The sequence below is a fragment of the Strongylocentrotus purpuratus genome, unplaced genomic scaffold (genome assembly GCF_000002235.5).
Source record: "Strongylocentrotus purpuratus isolate Spur 01 unplaced genomic scaffold, Spur_5.0 spur5_scaffold_21, whole genome shotgun sequence".
NCBI lineage: Eukaryota > Metazoa > Echinodermata > Echinoidea > Camarodonta > Strongylocentrotidae > Strongylocentrotus > Strongylocentrotus purpuratus.
Window position 1 is genome coordinate 8,797,991 of NW_022145607.1, and position 25,382 is coordinate 8,823,372.

A 25,382-nucleotide genomic window follows, 5' to 3' on the forward strand; every position below is an offset into this window, starting at 1 on the left:
TATCCCCAATATGTGTATAATGCATATGTTGCATATTAATGACTGAAGAAAGCAATGTTTTCATTTCAATTAAAAAGACCTAAACATATATCGTAGGTCTATGGGCTAGCTGAAATATAAAGGAGCAAGAAGCAACAAAAACAGGGGTGGGGGGAGGGGGGAATTTGACTAAAACTCATGATATTTCACAAGAAAACTTTATGAAAAAAGGTATATACATTTAATGAACATACTTTTGCTTTGAATAATCTCCAGGGAAAGGACTTCGGCAAATGTAAAATTGTAAATAAAATAAAACATAGCATTATTACATGTACCTGCAACTGCTACGTTGGGCGAACACCGATTCCTGAAATATAAGCCCTGAAATATTGTACGGTTGAAGGGAAATTCCATTTCAGCTGTATACGTCTGTCATATGGCTCCAAAGAAGACTGTAGTTAGGGTTATACAAAAGAAAAATATTGAAATAGATACAATCAGTAAAAACATGTAAAATAATTAAAATTCAAAGGAATTTAATTAAGCATGCTTAGTCTACAATACATTTACAAGTTTCAAGATTCTGGTTTTATTTTCCATAATACATTTGTAATACAGAAATTTGTCTCCCATTGATGTTACATACAATTTAACATAGGCACAAACATGATTTTGTATGCTGAGAGCCAAAGGGGTTAACTTAATGTTGAACAAGAATGAGTGAACACCATTCCATCTTTCAGCAGACAGTACAAAAAAAAACTTCATTCTGAGTCACATCATAAATGCATTCATACATAAATAGGAAACTGATGTAAATGACAATACCGCAACCTCTTCCGATCATAAAGAGAAAGACATAATAGGAGCAAATTGAAAAAAAGAGGGATGAGTGGTAGACAGAGAGAGAGAGAGAGAAGGAAGGTAAAAATCTAATCAGGAGCTGCAAAGACGTGTAGATAATCATACTCTACTCTTAAGGACCGCTAGATGAACCTCCATAGTAATATACTATACAAAAAAAAACTGCAGATCACAGCTATCCAGTATACAGTGTAGGGTAGGCCCCGATGGTACATTTATAATTACTCTCAACATGAACTTCACCAGAATCTTGGACCTGATTTTTTTACATGTAAGTTTAAAAGAATAAATAAGAAGCACAAATTATTTGCATCAGAAATTCCTTGGAGCACTCTCTTTTGGTTCTAGTACTATGTATTTCAACTAATATATATTCATGACATTTCAGAGATTGCTAATGAAATAGCAATTTGAAATGTATCAGTGATGATTATCGGTGATGCCATGCATCATGCTTTCTTTGTAACATCTAAAATATGACACATATACATGTAGCAAAACAAATCCTAACTTGCAGATTAGATCCCCGTACGATTCATAAAGAGTACTCAGAAGATACTAAGACGGCACTACTGGCGAAATGGATGAATGAGTGCTGTTTAAGATGTTGCCAATCAACATCTTGTTGCACATTTTTTTGAGATGCCGTGTATAAACAAAAAGATTCATATCATGTTAGTGCCAGCTATGATTATCATTTGACATGGCAATTATATAATAATAAAGTTTTGCCAAACCTTGCTATGGACTGTCCACAAAATTGGTCTCAAAGTCACTATAAAGGTTGTTCTAATCCATCGCAGTCATTAACTTTGAACAGAAGAGGGGTGAGGAAAACAAATCATCCCCAACCCTCCTTAAAATACTAAAGCCAAGGGATGGCTCTACATATTAAATAATATATGAAACGCAAATGAAATCATGCTGGAGTTAAAGAATAACATTTTATATTGAGTGCTGTGCTTAAGCATAACAGTGACCACAAAAAAACGCGCACTCACCACACACACACAAATCCAATAACGTTTAAAAGAAAGGCCAATCATTATGTGTAGGAGATTGTATTTGCATAAGGAATATCCTTATCACATAGAGCAACAGAGTGGAAATGGGATCAAAATAGAGAAACATTTTATTTGAAGTAGAAAAATTATGCAAAGAATAACTTTGCACACAGAAATTATAAAAACAAGTTATGCTTTAGTTTGCTCTATTTGTATAAATATTGAAAGAAATTTCAAAGTATCATGGCCATGGGCAGATAACTGACCATAGTTAGTTACATCTTGGGTTATTAATGCTATTTGGTGGTTAGGATCCTCAGGGAGAAGGGATTTATAAATAAAATAATAATTATTATTTTAGCTTTTACCAAATCTATAGGACAGAATGGAAATTAAATGGACAAACTGCATCTTTCATTCAAGCGCATGACTGATCAGAAAATATGTGCATATGTACATGTAGGGCCATGCATGTCATTTTAAGAGCAAACATGGATGCTTGAAATTATACCATAGCTCATTCTGTCTTCAACATTAAGACACATACTAGGATATTTTCTTTACATTGTTTGTCACAAGATTAGTAAAAAAAAAAAGAAGCTGTCCAGTTTTTTGTTAGAGGAATATGTGACCGATATATAAAAAAAAGGGCGATAACAGAGTTGATAGAAAAGGGCCGATTAGGAAATACAAAAGGAATACACTTTTATAGTATAAACATATATGTACTTAAAAGGGAATTTTGGTACTTAAAAAAACAGCAAATTTGATTTCTAGACCATTCTAGATGCATTTGACTGAAATAAGTTGAGTTCCACAAATTACTTCATGAAATTAACTTCATGAAAGCAGAAATGGATCCATCACCACTTTCAAAACATCACAGCTCTCTGTACTACTGTTAAATTTTAAACAGGCTTTTCTTCCACATGTTCAGGGTGGTCCACAAACAAATATTCAAACAAGTAAAATTAGAATGTGGAATAAGTATGATTTGATGCAAATGACAAAGTCTCTTGTGGCTGGGCTCAAGGGCTTGTTTAAGGGTTCGCAGGTTCCTAGATGTATTGTAGTACAATATGTGCCATCTAATGAACCATTTCCATGACTACTATTTCGAAAATGATTTTTTGGTTGAGAAGTACTATTAACCTACCGGTAGCGATGATTTTCAAACCTGTACAATCACATTTCGAAACTGTTGCTGTTACATAGTATAACCCTTATAAGTATGTGAGAGTTATTGGCAAAATGGTATTAAAGGAAGGTATTTTGGAGAGACTTTGTTCAGTTCTGCATTCCAACTAATTGAATAACAATTAAATCTCTCATATCTAGCTGCAGATTCTACAATGTTCATGTAGCTGCACAAATCTAGAGTCAATATGTAGTGACTGACAATCAAAATGAAGCTGAACACTTCCAAATGTAAAGTTATGCGCATTACCGAATAAAAAATCCCAGGTCAACCCCATTACCATATTAATGATTATATATTTTAAGTTGCTACGCGATATAAATACCTTGGCATTGTTTTGAATAATAAAATGACCTGGTGAAATCATGTTGATTATGTTGTATCAAAGGCTAATGGAATGTTAAGTTTCATCATCAGTGTAGCAAACAATCTGTCAAGTGACTCTCTGCTGTGTTTGTACAAATGCCTCGTTCTCCATAAGCATTATTGAATATGGCCAACGTGCCTGGTTCATACACAGTAGAGAAAATGTTGAAAAAATGAATAGATACAAAGATGAGCTAGACGAATTATTCTCAAACATAGAAAACAGGAAATGGAGTATTCTGTACACCTCCAAACTTTTAAAGTGGTACACGCTTTTTTCCAGGCGACATTATCTTATGACTAGCTTTGTTCTCAAAGTCTTTGTTGGCCTTATAAAATGTGAAGCTGTCCAAAATGCTATCTGCATAACCAAAGATATTCTGACACTGTTTGATTCAAACATTTGACAGCTTGCACTCAAAGACTCCATGGCTCTGCCATCCACACATTTCCCAGTGTCTAGTATACTCTCAATACTGATTTGAAGACTGTTGTTGTGTTATTATTTCTTACTTGACTTTAAAACTAAAAGAACAAATTCTCAGTATACAGATGAGTTAACATAAATTAGTTAATTATGATGAGCTGTCTCTGTCTCAATTTTGTTTGTTTGCTGTTTTTGTTATCATACCCAGCTGCACAGTGCCATCTTCAGGTAAAATTCCAGGTTAAGAGTCGGATTTGAGTGCATGTATTCACCCTCCCCCCCCCCCCCATTTTTCCATGGTGCTATATAATGTACATGTACATGTACACAAAGCGACATTTTCCCTCTTTTTTGTTCAGAGGGGGGGGGGGGGGGGGGGGGTAAGTTTATTTACAGGAATAATTTTCCTCAAATTTTTGATTAGCAATTTCAGGCGATGGATAAATATTTCAAATGAAATTCTGTACATTTCTATGGAAGAAAACTGCAAAAGATATTTTGTATAGCAGTCATGCAAAAATGCATAGCAAATTGCGATGCGATACCAGGAAAATTATGATTATATTTTTAATAAATTTTTATCTTATCAATGATTATTGTTGATTAATAGTGATTTATAAATTGTTATGTATACCTCACAATTTTATTGTTACCATTTCTGTAAAGTCACATGGATTGGAAAAGAAGACCTCTGGGACATAGTTATTAAGTTAATCTTTTTCTTTTCCCAGCATCCATGTGGCTCTTTTCCAAATGTACTCTTTTGGTATTCAATGATTTTCTTTGTTTTTTCCGAATAAAAAATATTAACAAATTTACAGAAACACTTGATTCTAATCTAAAAATCAATGTTTTGAAACAAACTTTTAAATTTGATGATTTCTTTCTTTGGTGCAAGCAGTTAAAATAACATGGCCCCTATTCTACTACAATTATAACATAATGCTGAATTTGATGTACATGTAGTCTGAAGTCTAAGATATCCTTTTGTTTTATATAAAGAGAAAATACAAACCCATTGATTTATTTAGACTATCTTTTGATTTGATGGTACAATTAGTTTGAATTTAGAAAAAAAAAGATGTCTAGAGTCAGTTTTACACGTTAAACAACGAGTGGTTGACGCCCCCCCCCCCCTCCCCCAGGGTAAATAAATTTAAAAAGCAAAAAGAGAGGAGAATAGGAGGAACAAGAGGGCTGATGACCTTATTAACATTAATTTAAAAAAACAAAAAACAGAAGCCCTACCCTTCCTGAAAATTGATAAAAATAGTATTTAGGTACATATACATGTATGTACCTTACTTCTCTGGAGCAAATTCTGTAAACAAAATAATTAAATGCTACAGTGTCCTAAAGCTTTGGGTACAAGTATGCAGTTTAACTCCATACATATGCACATGTTCACACAACCATTAAGGTAGATTCTCACTGGAACTCTTAACAATGTAGCTTTTGAATAATATTATTCATGTTTTGACATTTCAAAGGGAAAGTAAATCAGATGCCCTGACTGGGCTGGGTTGCACCTCCCTAACTGCCTAGGTCTAAGTTTACATTGTCCAAAATATATGATGTTCTCATGGTTAATTTCGTAGAGCCATGTCTACATGTTTGTTTCTTTGGCTTGGTGTACAAATGTCAGAAGTAAAAATACAAGTAAAAATGTCAAATAAGGCAAAATGTTCAGTTTTATTTGCTGTGAAAGATCAAACTCTGAAATTGACAAAAATTCATGATCATGAGCAACATATCAGAAACATAGTTTTACTGTACAAATTCATAGAATCATGAGACTGCTTGTATACGATATTGTTTGAAGGATATTCCAATATTTGGTGCAGGATTGATAAAATGTGTGCTGGCATACACTGTATTCCAGCAAGTATATATTTGTACAAGTCTACACATTAAAAAAAATGCACCATAAATTTGGCAGAAAACAACGAGTGGAATTTGAAGGACTTGAACTGTATTTCTCTCACGTTTCTTAATCACAAACATGATGTTATTATATACAGTTACACTGTGTTATGTTTAAACCAACAAATAGAATAACTTCTGCCATAAAAGGCGAAAGCACATTACAAAATACCTGGCTAAATATGTCTCAACGTTTACTACATGTACATGTAGGCCTACTATCTGACATTCTTCAAGCAAAGCTCTGACATTGTTTGTTAAAATTTTGTAATAAAGTATTGATGAGGGGGGAAGCATATGTGTGTCTTTTTCTTGATGTTTTCTTATACAGTAGGCTTGTTGGTGCACCGTGTTCTTGTCATAATAAGAGGCTCTGCTCAGTCTGCTGGGATCAACATGAAGATGGGTCTGATGTCTGAATTTGTGGAATTTCTTTGCAATCTTTATAAATGATTCCCTGTTTTATCTCATTCAATCTTAATATTCTATGTAATTACTTCCTCAAAACCAAATAAACATTAAAACATCAACCTACTTTAATAGAAAATCGAAAAAAAGGTTAGAAATTCATATACAATGTACATATGCAAACCTGATCACAAAATATAAGTTTCGAATTTCCACATAGTATTATCCTTAGGACATACTTGTACAAAGTACAATACACCACAGTCATTTAGAAAATATACATTATGATATGGAAGAAGGAGATATAATGGACTGGCCCGGTAGCTTGAATCTGGACATTTTGTGTGATACAGTGCTTAGATATTATGACAGCACTAATTTCCCCTCCCCCTACATTTTGTTGCTGTACCTCTTACTTGTTTAGTTATTACCTCTGACTTTTTAAATCTGAAATTTTACCTCTGACATTTTTACCTGGCACCGTCTCTCCATACATGAAATTATAGTCATCCATTGTCTGAGATTTTTTCATGGGTGGGGAGGGGGGAGGGGGGGGGGGGGGTAATTGTCCACTGGGGTCATTTTCCGGGGGGTGGGGGAGGGGGGTTGTCAAAGGGGTTAATTGTCCTGATATGGCTTGTAGGGTATCACAGCGGTGCAAATGTATGAGGTAATTCAGGGTTATCTTATGGATAACCTTGCACTTGTGTCAGAACCCATGTATGAAGTTACACATGTAGGACATGCACTGGAGCTGACAATAACCATAACCCAGAACCATACATACACATGTAATTGAAATGAGCCATGACAACGAGACTAGATATGACTGAGGCTGCAAGTTCCATCTGACCAAGGGCCCATAATAAGTTTCTGGTATGGGTTCCAGGGGCGGATCTAGCTTTTTGCCAAGGGGGGGGGGGGGGGGGGGGGGTGATGCAGAGCCATTGTCCACGAGCCATAGAGCGGCAAGGCGATTTTGTTTTTGCTATTTTTAAGTTTTCCTGGCATCTACTAACATCTACTAATACTGTGTGGGTCTGGACACATGATGGCGTTATTCTATGCACATCACATTTTCACCTGGGAGCCCAAGGAGGGGGGGGGGGGGGGGGGAGTAACCCCCTAACCTAACCCCCCCCCTGTAGATCCGCCCTTGGGTTCCCGTGTGGTCATAACTCCAGTGGTTTAAAATCGGAGCGGTATCATTGTATTATACAAGTGTGGAAGAACATTAGATTACAAAATGTTTCCGGAAAAGCATGGCTCTTCAAATGCCTCAATTTTCTAAATATGGCATGTAACATCATAACAATCGGGACAGAATGTTATGCCACATGTTGGTGTAGTCCCATACACATCTTTTTGTGTACAGTAATTGTATATTCCACGTTTCTTTCACAATGCAAATCACATAACAAGAACTCAGCTTTATTTTTAACTGACAATTTATACTTTGTTCACACTTCTCTTTTATTTTCTACAATATTTACTTGAAAATTTTGAAGGATATTACAAGAGCGAAAAGATTTTGGCATTTGTATTGGTCTAAACGCTGCTCTCTTGGACCCTCCAGATCCTAAAGGTGTGTTGCAGTCTTTATATAGTAAGTGTTTGTTTTGGGGGGCACTTTTGGAAATTTTCCGGGGAGGACGACCCCCCTAAACGAATTGCCACGCCCCCCTTCCCCCCCCCCCCCCCGGCCCTGTGTAAAATCTAGATCAGGATTTTCAACCTCTTTCGGGTCACAACAACATTTTACGAAACAATGTTTTTGTGTAGGCCCTAACCCTAATCTCATCACGCAGGCACTGGAGCTGGAGGAGGGGAGTTGGCTCAGCTCAGTCGGTCAATTCTCTGCCTGTCAAACAAAAAAGTATGTGTCGGATTGTGGTAAAAGTCAGCCATTATCCCCCTGTTGTGTGTTGCGACAAACAGTACCGTCTGTGTACGGAAACGTACCGGTAGACAGAATTCAGTTTTATCAGGGATATGAGATACCCTGGTTTTATTAAAGAATTCATCCCCATACCAGATGGCTTTGTTATTGTCTGGTCCTAGCGGATGCCACCACCTCCGGGGCCCCTTTCTCAGCTCAGCTCCCATTGCGAAAAATACAATTATAAAATAACAATAATAACAAACATGATTGATACACTAGATCTAGGCGTGTAGATCTATCATCAATTAACATTGAATTAGGTTGTAGTGTAGACAGTGATATTTTCTACATTACAGACATAGTCTTAGATAAACAGATTTGAAAGAAACTCACGTTATATCCTGTGTGATGGCTGAGATATTGCCGTCTACTGCACTGCTTCTCGCACGTATCGTGAGTGGATCTACCCAGTACCCCAGTTCGTTTACAGCAGCCACCCCGGGCTCAGGCGGGTCAGGCCTCATGATCTCCGTTGCTCTAGCTCACTGCACTGTGATACTAGCCCTGCAGGTATCGTGGGGCTCTCGCTAGCCAAATGTCCGGTATTTCGCAGGTCTCGATATGCATGCGCGCGTGTACCTACGCGGGAGCAGCCTTAATGTGCACAGAGAATATGATTGCCATTCTGCCTTGATTAACCTTGGAGAGTCCAGCAACTAATGACCAATAGACGCACTGGAGAAGGAAAAACCAGGGAGACTGAGGTAAAATCTCCCTTGATTATCTTAGGGAGAGTTTGTGGATCAGGTGGTTACCCGATAAAAAATCAGACAAAAAGTGTTTTGTCGCCATCTAGTGTCGTCATTTATTTTCATTCAATCTCCCCAGTCCCACATACCGAAAAATACGTTTGCATAATATCTGTATCTACAGTATATCGGATCGAGCCAATGACCATTGATACATGCGATCAAGTCTCGCAGTGTAGTGCAGCTGATATCTTTGTTCATGCTGTGGAATCCACTCAGCTTTTGACTTTGTAAAGCGTCTGATGTCACGGTCCTACTAGTATCAACGCTAATCAAGATTTTCACTCGTTAAGGTAGGTTTAAAACGAAACAATAAGCAAGGATTCAGTCCGTCTGTACTGTAGTCTGGTTAAATTTTGAGCAAATTTTGATTGAGCATGTTGAGCTAATCCGCTCTCCAGCTCCAGGGCCGGGGTCAAGCTCCTCAACAAAACTTTCACTAGACTTTTACAGAGTTGACACAACAAATTACGTGATGGTTATGATGGTTTGCACATGTTGGACGCCTGCCCAATGAAAAGTCATGCTTTCTTGAGATTTTTCATACAGATTACAGTCTAGAATCTATTCTAGAGTAGACTCTAGAGTATAAAAATAGATCTATGTTTGAAACTTACTTCTAGTTCTAAAAAGTTCTAATATTGTCTAAAAGTTTTCACTTGGCAATACAACTTGACCGAGGTTCATCTATTTTATGATAACAATGATGTCTTGATGAGGATAAGGATGGTGATTATAAAGTCACAACAATTATAATCTGATGTTGAGTGAGTGATGATGATGATGGCGATCTGGTACAATGAAGATGATTGATATTTATCGTGACGATGAAGATTATGTTGTGATGATCATAATGATGATGATATTGATTAACCAGTTCTTGGATCTTGGATTCAATTCCTCCTAAATGCTCCAAAGAAAAACGAAGAGTTTTGACTGTCATTATTGAATCCTCTAATTCCCATATTTATGAGGCTCAATACAAAGATCATCGGCTCAGTTCCAGTAGATCTAGATCTATAGTGGTTATGAATGATGTTGATGATAAAGAATGTTTCATGTTTGGTGCTGGACAGAAAATCTTTCTGCGTTATGGAATTCCCAAAATATTTTGTCTTTTGACGCTCTCCTCTAAGGCATGTAAAGAACTTTACCCTTTACCTTTACCCGAGATTCTGGAAGAATGCTGTGTTCTCAGCAGTCGGGCTTCCAGTTTAATTTCATTTTCTTCCTTCTCGTAGTTGGGTGTCTTCATCTTGGTAAAGACCAGTTTTGGAAACGCCCCACTCTCAAAAAAATGAAATGGAAGCTCTTATTACCAATCATGTGAAAGAATATGTTTTGACTTAAACATGTGATGATACAAATTTTACCGGGAAACCGCCTACTAATTGATATACAGTGTGTATTTGGTAAATTATTATATCTATGCGGACCTGATAGATATCGCGCATGTGTCGCGCACATGTCGCATAGTCCCATATACTGTACATCTTTTTGTGTACAGTGCTTGTAACTTTACCAAGACTGGGCTAAATTTCTTATCATTTTGATGATTCCAGAACCTTGCAGTACGCACCAATACTTACAGCCAAAAAATACTCGGGGGGCTCGGGGCGAAGTAGCCCCGAAATGCCCAAAAGAGCCCCCAAAAGTCATAAAAGAGCCCCCAATTTGCAAAGAGTTCAATGCAGAACAAATTAAAGAGTGTTATTTTCATCCAAGCATGGTTGATAAGTAGCCCCCGAAATTGTATATTTTTTTCCCTGAATACTTATATGGGCCATTCCATGAGAAGAAGGACATGACATCAAAAAAAGAAATGTACCTCTTATGTTAATTCTTTGATTTATCACTAACCTTATGCCATGGATGTTCATAAAACATTAGGGCCTTTCAAATTCAATACAATTTATTTTTCATTTTTGTTGATTTCCTAAGATCTCAAACCATCATCAAAAACGTACATGTGGGACTGTAGATGAAAAAAAACAATTTATTGCAGATTTCACAGGATTCTTGTAATATTTTTTCCTGAAAATTTCGCTAAATGGAAAAAGATGAATATATTTCCATATTCTAAGGGGTCCTGTGATATTTAATCTATTACATAGGGGTGAAAATGGCCTCCGGACAAAATGTAACACGAGTTACCGTAACGTGAGTTACCGACATATTTGCTTCCTGCATTTTACTAGTCCATTGTTTCTTATCTTTAATATTGTGATCTTATACTAGTAAGTCACAACCTACTATCAAATTAAAGTAGGAAAGATTTTGTCAAGATTGTCTACTAGTATGAGGAGAAAAGAGGGTCTCATAGAATTGACCATGTCCTTTTTTTGTAACGCGAGTTACCGAAATTCAATAATCCAAGAATCTAAAAATGTTTGTTCTTCAATATTCTTTTTGTTTCATTCAGTTGTTCTATATCTACCCTGTCCATGTTTGAAAAAAGTATCTTGTAGATCCTAGCAGTTCTAAAGATATAGGCACATTATCATGTCAATGTACCCATTAGGTGTAACGCGAGTTACCATGGAATGGCCCATATGCTAGATGATCAACCTTTCCTGATCGATTCCACAACGTTTCTTTCACAATGCAATGGCATGACCATAACTGGTCTTTATCTTCAAACGGTATGGACCTCATGCCCACAATAGCGCTAGCTAAGGACTACAAACTTTCCACACACATCGTTCACATGTTCAAAACATATAGGAGAGAAATAAATATTATCGTTGAAACACTTGATTTTAAAATATGACACAAACCAATTTTTTCTTTGAGAGTTTTGAATCAATTGATAGAGGGTTTCTTGATTTCTGTTACATACAAACTATAGTAATGCTGCTATGGACCTGGACAGGTTGTGTATCGCTGCTTTTTAAAAATCAGCAGTTTGAAGAAAATTACAAGCAATATTTACAAAAAATTCAAGGCAAAAATGTCGGACAATATCATGATGGAAAAATATTGCAAGGTTAGTTATGAACATGTTCAATATACAAAGCTTGGAAAAAGTTTTAAATCCTTTGGATTCGTTTTTAAAGGCATCGTTTAACAATCAGCGTGTTTCTATTAGTTATACTGAATTTATCAGGTTGAAGAAATAAGCGTATAATGCCAGGTAAGGGCACTTTCTATCTACGCGCATTCCGATCTAGCCAGAAAAATGGACGTGAAAAAGTTCGTTGAATTCTGGTTAATTAGGTCACCACAAAGTATTGTGGGACTGCTAGGTCAACCCGGGATTGTAGTGTCGCGCGCGTCAGGGTAAAATATTCCGATCTCGTGATCACTCCTATTTCCGGTTTCTCCCTGGTATGTGCACTCAATCGGAACGGGGTGTGTTTCTACTTACGTTATCCCGTTAGCTACCCCTGCGTTATCCTTCTAAAAGAAGGATAATTTTGCCGGTGAACGCGTAACAGCTCTCCCCGGCATTATCCGGATAATGCCAGAGAAAGTGTGTTTCTATTAGGAAAAATTTATCCCTTATCGGCCATTAACCGGGTAATGGCTTTAGATAGAAACACGCCAAATGTTAAATCTGAGATGCACGGCCCTACGTGTTAAATCAGTGTCTGTGAAATGATATTGAAGCCCTAAAAAAATTGTGCTTCAAAACGATGAAGAAGTGCCTCAAAAAAGTAAACATCTTTAACTCGTTTTCCCCGATAGACTGTAGTGTTATGAAAACCGTTAGGAAAACACAAAATTCGGTTTGATTTCCAATCATAAATATCTTGATAATCAGACAGGCGATCGGCTTGTAAAGGTCATGGAGTTCCTGACTGACCTAAAGGTTTATAATTATCATTGCAGCCTGAGCTAAATCCAGGATTTAGTTTCAGAATCTGAGACAAAGTTACTGAATCCCTTTAAGCATTGAGGTGTCTCAATAAGTGATCTGATGATGTGTCAAACCATATATCAGGCCACTGCTTGAATACTACTCCCTGGTTTGGCATTCCCACTTTTAAACTACACGTACACTGTATAAAGCAATGTGTATGTACATGTACATGTATGCTACCAATTGCTAAGAATATGTCAACAATTCCCACAGTGGTTATCCCCCAGACTTCCATACATAAATGCAAAGACAAGTCTTTTAAGAATTATTATTATTACTAAAATCTCTTTGATTTGATATGAAATGCTAACAAAATTTGAAGACTTGTGTCACCCTTTATAAGAGAGGCTCAAAATGTAGAGAAGACCCTGCCTGAATTAACCTTAGATATGGGAGGTGATTTGATTATTGTTTTCTTCACTGAATGCACATGCGCTGTTTTGTCAAGAGAGCTAATCGCCTTGTGAAAAGTTTGTGAAGGCAAAAAGACGCCTAGTTATGCAAATTTATGACTTTTTGATTCTATCTGATGTTTTTCCATGTATGTAAACTGCTAATTTGAGATTTGCATAAATGTACTGTAGTGACCTTCTATAATTAATTTCACAACTCTCTAATTATTTGTCTGACTCTGATCTATTTCAAACCTTAGCTTTCAAAAAACAAATATGTTTGTTATTAATATTTTTTTAACAAGTATTTTATTGCCCTTTAAAGTGTTGGAGGGGCAACTACCCTTACATCCTTTAGCTCTCCTATATTTTATTTCACACAGGTACTGTACCTAAGGTAATTTAGCTCTATTTTATCCCTCCGTTCCTTTTCTCCAAAAATCTGCTTCAAGCCTTGCACGCTTATCAAAACATTCCTCATTGAAGAGAAGAAAGAAAAGCACAAAATCCATCCCTTGAATTTGAAAACCGCTAAAGCCCTTGGGTTAGGGGCATTGTGCGTGAGAAGAATACATGAATAAAATGAACCAGCTTCATTGGATATTTTCCCTCCATTTTAGTTATTTTCTTTTCCTTCCAGAATAAAGCTCCCTTCTAGGGATTTCACCTTCTACAAAAGTAAGTTCACGTATTAGGCAGGCAGGGAGAGAGATTGCAAACAGAAAATAGAAAATTGTGAAAGGTTTCATGCAAGTTTAGGCCAAACAAGTGCATGTTACATATATGCAGTAATTGCTATAGTGATAGAGCCACACTTTTTGTATTATAAGTGTACAAATCCCCTTTTTCATGAAGAAAGATATGATGGTAACACAAACTTTGCTCTGGCAACAATTGCTAGATATTTTCTTCACAATCAGTCAACAGGTTCAGTTTTAACCCCTCAGAAGTGCAGGGATGAGTTTAATTGACATGTATTATACATAGGTTAACTTTTAATTGTTCTCACTTTAGATTAATTCAAAATCTTTTCCAAAATACCAGATGTATAAATAGTTCAATTTATTTAGAATATTTTATTAAAGGGCAATCCAATCCTTGTAATAATTTCATTTGTATGAACGCAGAAAAATAAGAAAAACAGAATGGCGAACGTTTGAAATAAATTGAATTAGGTATAAAAAAGTTATGAGTGATAAAACATGAAATCACTAAATTTATGCGAATTGCAAATTTATCACGTTATCATGGACAACCCTCCCGTTTGTCATGTTAAAAAATATCATAAATTTCATTAGTTTTTCTCCTTAGTGCCTTCTCTCTTGGGCACGTTTCAAAAATATATTGTGGGTACTGGCACTACTGGGTAGCATATATTGTTTAAAGGGAGTGTAGCCTGACGAGACTATGTGTCTTTCCCGTCGCCTGACTTGGGGGCCCCTCAGATATAATACGACTACAGACAACGCGACCGCAACAATCATGTGCGTGTAACATACGCGAAACTGAAGTGTGAGTAGAACTTTGGTCTGTTTCCCCGAATGCTAATCATTTAGAGATTAAGTTGCTGACTACCGTTAATCAAGTCCATTTGTATACTTGAAGTTGTCTAAAAGGAGACCGTGGCATTAACCAGTATTTGCCAAGCTACACTCCTTTAAAGGTTCTTTTTAAGAAAAGACCCTCTTGAGTCTTGGCTCATACAGTTTTAGATTTTGTGTGTTGGAACAAAAATGGAAAGTAGTCTGGCACTTTGTCGCAGGGGCCCTACCGTATCGCCAATTTTAAGTTTAACAAATTTGTTTTTGCATTTTTTGTCTGATTTCATTCAAACTGGCACTTATCTGCTTTTCTGACTTTTAAGTTTTAGAGTAGTTTTACTATTATGATTGGATTTCCACTGAAACATAATGTTCATCACATGGGTACATGTATCCTACATGTACATGTACTGTACATGTAAACAGGTAAAGTGCAACATATCGATGCACCTTCTCAAAGCCAATACTCGACATAAACGTGATAAAATTGTCCAATTAATATGATAAATATATCACTAAGCCTGCTTACAGTCTAATTATCCACTCCCACTTCCCCAATAAACTATTGACAAGTTCTACACAACCAATGTATACTCTCTGCTTCAGTTGTGTACACATCAAGCCCTTCATTAGAAATAATTTGCACTTTCCCCCTCAATATATATTGCGGTTGAGACACTATGAATGAGGAGGTTATTTGGTCGACTGGTGTTGATGAATAGCGCTCTTGTGAAAACACAGCTTCAAACCGTGTTGCACCGGCTAGGCGGTGGAGGGCAGAGTAAATGAATTCTCACCTCCTTTGAACAAGAGAACAATAGGCAAGCTCTTTGATTTTTTTTGTTAAGATTTCTAGTGGATGATTTTTAAGTGAGGAATTTTCACTGCAATGGGAGCTTCTTCCAGTGCTGATGTACATGTAAGCTGCATTTAATTACACAGCAACAAAAAATAGTTGATTTTTCTCACATTCTGGTGTTTTACAAGTAGTAAAAATTGAAATTGAAAAGTGTACATCGGGGGGGGGGGGGGGGGGGGGTGTTTCACAAAGACTAAGATCCGACTTTAAGTTCGACTTAACTATGGCAGGCCGTTCATGGCACTGTTTGCTCTCATCATTTACTGGCATTGGTCACTCTAAGGACAAACAGTACAAATCATGATCACAAATCTACAGAATTTACACTTTTTGAAAATTTATTACATTATTGAAGGGAAAATATTATCTAAAGATCGTAATGGTGAGAGCTACCAATGGCATGGATGGCCTGGCATAGTTAAGTCCAACTTATAGTCGATCTCAGTCTTTGTGAAACACCCCACTTGAGTGTTAAAAAAAAAAGCCTACCAAAGTTTAGTCGAATTATTTATGTTGGAATTGCAATTCCCCGGCGAAACAAGGAAATGTGAGAAAAATCAGTGATATTTTTGTTGCGGTATAAATGCAGCTCATGACGTTGACTTCATACATTGGAGATGTACACAAATTGTATGTTACATGTAGGTGATTGGTGTTCAACAACTTCAACTCCAATATTACTCCGGCCAATGTGTGAATTACCTACCTGTCCATTTATCTGTTTTATGGAACCGTTCAGTACAGACAAATCCTTTAAAAGGTGGTGGTGGGGGGGGGGGGGGGGTTAGGTTTTCTGTATGGGGGTGTTCTCTTTTGACATTTTAGGGGGAAATTGAGTTTTGTCTGTGGAGCATTCCTGCATGCAGACCTTGTGTGTGAACACAACTGATGCTTAGAATACCACCTCTTCTTATTATCCATCCAGTATAAAAGAGGAGGGGAATGTTAAACTGCTTTAAGCCGTTAACAAATGACATGATTAATGGTTCTATTTTGATCCAGTTAGCCCTTCCAACCCCAAGGCTTTTACAATCCTTTGATAGGAAAACTTTGTTTGTGTAGTTTGAATTACGAGGACGATCTTTTCCTACCTACATGTACATGTAGGTATGAGTTCTACCTCAGCACTCAGAATTCACTTCTTTTTTCTTCCAATAGGAAAACTTTATTACATAAAGCTCAGACTTCCTTGGCAAGGTACATGGCATTTTAGACCTTGTTCACATGTACTGTACATGTATGTAAATTAATCCTAAGTCAAACTTAACTCCACGTTGGACTTATAAATTATGGAGAGCCATTTGTAGCCTTAAAATAAGGTATACCGGTATTCAAAAGCAAAAATTCAAGTATTTTAGACTTTTTATAAATTCCACATCAAGAACATGAAATCTCGTTGATAACAGAAAGGATTTGAATCAACATTTTATGCCTTTTGAAATAACTTTGTCCAAAATATTTTCACAGATGCCATACAGCTTTTCATGATTGTTAAGTCCAACTTAGAGATAAGTTCAACTTAGGATCTTTGTGAAACACCCCCCCCCCCCCAGTCTTAGATTGCTCTGATATTATGTCTTTTGAAATAATTGCCAAAGCATTCTTTATATGATGTTTCTTTACATGTATGCTCAATGCATGAGTTTGTGTAAATCTTGTATCTATAGTCTCATAGTATGAACAGACTGCACTGTAAATGGTGTGTGATGGGCAAACAAATATATTCTCAGCAGGATCTATTCTTAGGTGACTCATACTGCTCATACATGTACATTATCAAATAAGGACTCTACAACCATTTGTTGTAGTAGGCCCATGGTACAACCTGCAGTTATTCACACATACAGTACTCTTTTTCCCTATAAGTCACTTGTATGTGTGAACAAAGTCTGGAGGGGGCCGAGGGCACGTTGCCTCTATGAAAAGAGCCATTATAAAAAGCCCCCATGTTACCCTTTTTGTCAATGGTAAAAGATTAAAATGCGTAAAATTTCTCAGTCTAGTATTACGATTATATTCTCAGTGAGTGAAAAAAAGAAGGAGAAATTGCCTGGAAAATAACATTTAAGAAATGTTTAATTTGGCATGGGTCGTAACCTAAATTTGAATCCATTTTACCCTTAACTTGGTTGAAACTGTGTATTGATAATGTATTTTTTAATATTTTGTAAATCTCCAATTACAACTACATGTACAAGTACAATATTAAACATAACTTGATGGCCTCCCCTTTCCAACCCCCCCCCCCCATATTAAAAATATTATATTTTCTTATGTGTCTCTGTAAATTTGTTTCTTTGAGTTCACTGTCCCATATGCAGTCTGTCTGTCTGTCTGTCTGTCTTTCCCGCTCCCTTTTGTAATCTGTAAATACTGCGCGTGTACATTGTTGTAATTTACCTTTATGTTATGAAATTGAATGCATGTATTTGTCTATTCTGTCTGTGCCTCTATGTTTCTCCCTCTCTCTGTCACCATCTTTGCCTGTGTCATTCTCTTTCTCTTTCTATCTCGTAATCTGTATGTGTCGCAATGCACAGTCCCAATCTTGATCTGTTAAGCTTTTAAGCCTATATATCTGTTGAATACATAAAGAATGTACCAGTATGTGGTTTTAAGATCTAGATACAATTATCTTATCAATTACACTGCTTTGGCCACCTGAACGATGTACATTACATAATCACTAATCACTACAATGTGCAGAGAGTTCAATGGTCAGAAAAAAGAAAATCTTCATGATGTTGAGCATATATAGTTTAGGCCTAGTATGTATGGCTTGTATGTGAATGATTTTGTGCATTGTGAAGTATGCTGAAAACTAAGTTAAAAACCTGAAATAATGAATGGTTTTGAATATCCCTCATTAAATATGATTATCTCATTGTTGCTGTTGTTGTTGCATGTTATGGACCTTCAATTTTGTACAGTACATGTAGTAGAACTGTTTATTGAAAATCAGTTCAGACACCAGAGCATAACATATATTTCAAGAGAAAAAGGAGTGAATTGTCATCTCGAACTCAAACTAGTCAAAGCGCTCGACCAAAACCTCTTTTTTGAAATCTCCTCTCATTTGTTTCCACCTCTTCCTCTATTCCTCAATTTCCTCACTGAACTGAGCTTTGATTCTGGTTTATTTCTATATGGATTCAGTGTAATAATATATATGCAGACAAGTGGCCCTCAGAGTGTATATTCACTTATAGTGACATAGGAAATACTTGATAAGGTGATGAATTAACATTTTTTCTTCTCCAACTTGACTATCATAAAAGGGAGGGACAAATTCCAATCAGTCTTTTATTTTGTGGCGACACATTGACGGTTGGACATTGGCATCCAATTTTCCCCTCGATTTCCTCCAAATTTCAGCAAAGCCTCTATAATCCAGACGAAGTATTAAGAGCGATTCCTTGCAATGATTCATACCAGTAGCGATCCATCGCTGGAGAAATTGAAACTGATGTTGCCCCGCTGTGAGAAGGCTGGTAGACGAGATTATAACCACGCAATCCACTTATGGTGGTAGAAACTGTAGCAAATCTTGGTCTTGTAACACACAGCTCATATGGTTTTTATTTAGCAACTCATTTTTGCTGTGAAGGTATAAATAAAAATACATGTAACTGGTGCCAACTGGAGGAGAAAAAGTGATTTATTTTTACCTTCATGTATACTGTGAAGTGCCATGGATTAAAGAAATACATGCAAATCATTGGTGATGAAAAAGGGGATAAGAAAGAAGAAAAAAATATATTGCACTCATTCCAGTTTCCAGATATGGACATGTATCACATACATTAAATATTGATTTGTATTAAATTTTCTTTTCTCTCTCTTCGTATTCCTCCCAATTCTTCTTTTCCCTGTTTCCCCTTTTTTGTCATCTTATTTTCCTCCTGATATAACCAAGCTACACTGTATTAAAATATAGGCCTATAGCTTAACAACATGAATATAGGATTCTTCCTTAAGTCGTCGCTGTTTTCACGAAGTGACGGTAGTGAAAAAAAATTGCATTCACTTTGCGTTACGATTTTCCTCACTACCATCAATTCGTGAAAATAGGGACGAAGTCAAGTGTCAAATTTACATCAACATGGTAAAGAGTAAACCTGATATTGATTGAACACCCCCAGTCATCTACACACATGTGAATACAATACAATAGGAAACCAACACATTACTAAATACTTCCTGTGTTCATTCTAATCACTTCCTGTCTTCATTGATGGGATTAGTCCAGTCCCATGATACCTTTAATCCTATTGTCTGTTTAATCAGGAAATTGATTATCCAAAGTGATAGAAGCCACTAGTCTGGCTTAGAAGAAACTCATACCATCAATTAACAGAAAAGGGTCAATGAATTCTACCAATGCCCCCTCCCCCAATTTGGAAAATTCGAATGGATTTGATATTCAAGAGAACTACTGTGTTCAGGTACATTCTGAGTTAAATACAGTTTATTCATGCTATTTTGAACTTGATGTACTGTACATGCCCATGTACATGTACATGTATTTAAATGTAGCAGTGCTGTAGACATGTACATGTATCTTGCTTCCGCCGGTGACTAACCAATACACTACACTTACACCTACCATCTTTTGATGCAATGCAAAGCTTTCTATTCAAATTCAGGTCTACAATTTTGTAATTTAGCAGTGTATGTAGTATGTAGGAATATATATGTGCATGCATAATTGATGTTATAGAGAAAGGGAAATCTTCAATGATTTATATTTTATACAAAATAAAAAGGACAAAAATGTAGTAGTGTTGTAGACCTCTTGAGCTCCCCCTCTCTTGCTCTCTCCCCCCCCCCCCCCCCCCCTTCTCGCTTTTCTTTTTCTCTACACTGATCTTCTTTCTTTGTGATTTTTCGACACGGTGAATAGGTTGATTGATCTATCCCTTTAAGTGAAGTCCCTCTATGGTTTAACCCAGACACAGTCCAGTCAACCATATCAGAGACCTCCTTATTCATTCTTCCCCTTCCTTGAGTTCCTTCCCCTTCCTTCCCCTTCCCCCTTCCCCCTTCCTTCCCCCTTCCTTCCCCCTTCCCCCTTCCCCCTTCCCCCTTCCTTCCCCCTTCCTTCCCCCTTCCTTCCCCCTTCCCCCTTCCCCCTTCCTTCCCCCTTCCTTCCCCCTTCCCCCTTCCCCCTTCCCCCTTCATTCCCCCTTCCTTTCCCCTTCCTTCCCCTTCCTTCCCCTTCCTTCCCCTTCCTTTCCCCTTCCTTTCCCCTTCCTTCCGCCTTCCTCTTTTTTCCTTTTCTCTACGCTGATCCTCTCTCTTTGTGATGTTTCGACATGGTGACTAGTTTAATTGATCAGGGAGGTGGATTGATCTATCCCTTTAAATGAAGTCCCTCTATGGTTTAACCCAGACACAGTCCAGTCAACCATATCAGAGACCTTCTTATTCATTATGACAAGTGGACTGTGTGAACACACACCGTCATGCAATGGGAACTCCACCTCTATTCACATTCAAATTTGAACAAAGCTATTAGGATTTGTAGTCTAGTCTAAGAAAATAGACCCAAAATGTTAATACTTTATTTGTGTGCCCTATTGTTTTGTTTCTTGCAAGGTAAGAAAGTGTCGCAACATAACATCTTCACATAAATACCGGTAATTTAACTACATCTATTTCGCTGTGGAAAACTGTTGCTGATTGTAAAAATGATGCTAGCCTAGCCACTTGCAACTTGGGAAAGTTGCATGGACACCAAACCAAAGTGTCTGGTTTTGATGTTATTCTGTCTTAAGAATTGGCAAAGAAACCAGAACTACAAACCTGAGATTAAAAGTGTGATTTTGATTTATTTGTATTTGTCAGTAATATTATTTAAAAGTGCAGAATGTGAGAACTATGTACAATACATGTACATGTAGATCTACTCTAACTCTACTTGCCTTGATTTATAGGCAACCATGGCATGGAAAAGATTGCATTTGTCATTATCAAAAAGAAATATTTTCCTAAACTGTTGGCCTGATATTTTACTATACATGTACATGGTTGATGATCAGTCATTTCATTTCTAATCATTTACTAAATGTTGACCTTATGACCTATGATTTAAATTACAAAAATGTGTGTACATGTATGGCACTTTAAAAATGATAGGCAATAATGTATTTAAGTCTGTTTTGAAAGACTATCCTTACCCCTTGCATTCTTTTGTCACCACAGGGGTTCCCTCTCCAGAGTGCCTGCTGTGCACCCCTACCTTTGCCCGTGAGTGGAACGACCCTGTCTCTGCCTTTGTTACACACTGTGTGAGTGGCCGAGATAAGAGGCTTCCTAACTATCCCCTCAATTACAGGCTCAAGATGGGCTCCAAACCGGACATTAAAAAGGGACTATAAATGTGGATATTCCTCAATCTTTGCATGAACTTGATGCCTTATTTCATAATTTAGGTAAGTAACTAGTGACTATTCTATTAATCCATGTATTCCTTCGTTTTATGAATGCTCCGTGAAATTATGATAAGATGTGTGTAAGAGATTGTGTGTATGTGATAAAGAGGTGCGATGGGGCAATTGTGAACTTGCAGTAACAGGCATCGGGAGGGTGCGCATAATAGTGGTGCAGCCAGCAATATGTGATGAGAAGTTGGGATGATGTGTGTAAGAACATGGGAGTTTTACCAGGACCTCCGGGTGAAGCATGATGAAGATGGGAGAAACGATGAGATTCTTACGGCTGTCGTTAAAGTGCTTCTCACACGCACTGGGACCAAGTTTTATGATCTTTCAGCTAGCAATTAAACAAATAACGGGTTGCCTGATTCGCTTCCCAATAATTCTGGCTTCATAGTGAATGACTGATTGAGTCACAGACATGTACATTGTTGTTTCTACATTGAGCTGTAGTTATCATGCTGAAAATGTGCGTCAAACAATGCAGTATTGACACATTGATAAAGATGTTTGTCTTCCCCAAAATGAGTGTGTAAATGATTTGGTTTCTATCCTAAACATTCTTGTTAAATCAACAAAAGGTTTTTAGTTCAGGAGTTAGCAGTAGTTTTTCTTGCCTCAGTGACAATGCAAGAGTATTTTTTCGTCATGACTTTATGATGTCCCATATAAATGTAGAGTTTTAAAGAATATAAGATTATTCATTTGAAACAGTCCCCATTTCCTTCTCCATTATCTTTTCAGGTTCCGAAATCTAATTAGAAAAAGAAAATTGAAGGACTTACAGAACAAGCATGATGCTTGCTCTTGCTCTGTGAAGATGCCTGTGTAGGCTTGTATTAATGTTTAACATATCGGTAACAACAATTGTAGGGAAAGAGAATAAGGGATTGTATTAAAACAGGAAAATCATTGACTTAAAATGTTGACAAAGAAAAGGAATAATTAGAGGAGAGACAGACAATTAAGAGAGGAGGTATAAATTATCAGAGCAGGATGCAAATGTACCATATAGTCAGGCATATACAGGTGTACCTGTAAATGTACAATGTACATGTACATGTACATGTATGCCTGGATGCAGTGTAATGTAATAGGAAATAATTTTGTGATTTTGATCTCCTTTGACCAATTCATATTGTAATTTATTTGTTGCATCAACAGCCCCTTTGAACTGAAATTGTTTGGGAAGATTGTGTGCTGGTCACTACAGGTCATTTCACAATTCACATATCACTTGTGTAGTTCAGTCTCAATAGTAAATTTGCTCTCTCCAAATTTGCTGTTCGAAAGTCCTTGCAAAACTGTTCAGGATTGTGTACCATCACAGGTTATTAGCCATGGACTTTGGTTTTATTTACTGTATGAGGGAATATGATGGGTGATCATAATCACTATAGTTTGTGTAGCAGTGCTCCTTATTATTGGCTTGATTTTCAAAGCAGAGGTCACCCAAATGCAGTTTTACCTTCCCAGCTGTAGTTGTCCAACTCCCTAGATGGGTAATAGTAATACCATAACAATATTGGTTCACAAAAGACCCTCAAACCAGGGATATTGCTCTAACTTTTGATAGATACTGGGAAGTTGTAACAATGATAAAACCCTGACAGGCCTAGCAAGACATACTGTACACTGTACTGGTTAGGAATCAATCTATTAGTCTAGAAATTGTTCATTTTTTCATCTGAAATTACGAGTCTATAAATATAACCATCAGTAGGTTTTAGACCAGGAATCGTTTCTACAAGAACAAGCCAATGACCTTTCACAAATCCCCTGTTTCGTCTTTGTTTTGAACATTTAGGTTCATAAACACAATACACTGTACAGGTGTACACTGTTTGTTCTTTTGCATTTTTTTCCTTCTGTTGTTAGTGAATGAATTAAAGCCAAAGAAACAAGATTAACAATTTTATCTGACTTTTCTATGTTGTGTTACTCTACATATATACTTTCATGGCTATAACTTTATGATTGGAAAAAAAAGATTGTCAGCGATGCATTATGTAGTTTATATACATGTACATGTACATTTAATTATTTTCTAAACTTTTCCTCAAGTACAGTACATACATTTAACGGCAACTACAGAACCGACCCGTTAGTAACGCGTTATTTATAGCGTTAACGTTAAACGCGTTAAATCGTATAGTTTATTTTGACTCATACTGTACATGTACCAATGTTTATCCTCTGGAAGAAGTACTGCAGGTACAGTGTAACTGTATATAAATCCAAATATTATTATTATTATTACAAATTATTACAGACATACAGTACATGTACATGTACATGTACATATTATATTTTGGCCTACCAATATTTTGAATAACAAGGAAAAAAGTACTAAAAGCATTCTACTTTGTTGGAAACCCTGAATTTTATAGTAGGTATTAAAATTTGAAGAATTCAACTGAAATGCCCATGGCCATGCAGACTAGTATGCAGAGTAATATTTGCTCCCATCAAATGACCCTCACAATCAGAAAATGTAGGCCAACATATTGTACACATGTACTGTATGTACATGTACAGTGTATATTGGTTAAACTTGGACTTTGGAGCGGAATTCTTGTTTGACTTGAGTCTCTATGCAGTGAACCTTTACACTCGCAAAATATGAGACAGCATCAATCACGAAGTTACATTGTATTGCAACCAACCAGTAGACTGCAATGAAGCATCAATTGTACCAAATACTGAACAATGGTGAAAAAGATGTTTTGAAACTGAATATACGATGCCCTTCGGTGATCATTATCATATTAAAATATGTGCTGGCCCGCAAAATTCACTTTGCTTTGTATTTCTGTTCAATCTATTCTACATGTATCTATTGATTGTGGGGGGAGAGAATGATTAATTTATCATTTAGAATTGAATATTCAGGTCAGGGATTTATGCCGAGATATATACATGTATGTAGAATAAATGCATTGTGAAATAGAGAAGTACCATGAAATGCTTGGAAAGGATTATTTGACATATTAATGGACTAATCAATGGACCGTATTGTAGACAAAATTTTACCATACTTTACAAATGACTTACCTTTGGATTATGGGCCAATTAAACATGTAGATTTTAAATGCTTTGAGGATTTTGGAAATGAAAATGATAATGTTCTTTATTCTGGGATTTTCCAAACTCTCCCTAAAATCCCCTCTTAGTTTTTGTAAAGCCTAAGCTGAAAATACATGTAGCTGTGCAGGATAGGCATGACTGAAAAAGAAAAAGGAAATAAAAGAAAAATCCACACCACTCCATCTTTAAAAGAAAACAATCAATAAAGTGGGACATCATCAATAATGTTTATAGAAAGGGCTTTCAAAGTCTTCTTGACTAGTATGTAACTTACCCTCCATTAGAATCCATCAATACTTTTACTGCTCGTCTGCCACAGTCGTAAGGTAATAGAGGAAAAG

The 25,382-nt window shown here is 36.6% G+C and overlaps 1 protein-coding gene and 1 long non-coding RNA gene across 2 annotated transcripts in view; one reads left to right on the forward strand and one right to left on the reverse strand.

Annotated features, from left to right (window-relative positions):
• Positions 1-211: 211 nt before the first annotated feature.
• On the reverse strand, positions 212-8,861 carry LOC115928100. Its single transcript, XR_004065876.1, has 2 exons — positions 8,448-8,861; positions 212-434 (listed from the first exon to the last, which is right to left on the reverse strand). It is a non-coding gene; the product is annotated as an uncharacterized LOC115928100 (long non-coding RNA).
• Positions 8,862-8,986: 125 nt separating this feature from the next.
• Positions 8,987-25,382, forward strand: part of LOC105439793 (vang-like protein 2-B) — a 49,035-nt gene continuing 32,639 nt past the window's right edge. The window contains exons 1-2 of the mRNA XM_030994847.1: positions 8,987-9,156; positions 21,722-21,951. The gene's annotated coding sequence lies outside the window, so the exon portion shown is untranslated. The remainder of the gene's footprint in view (positions 9,157-21,721; positions 21,952-25,382) is intronic.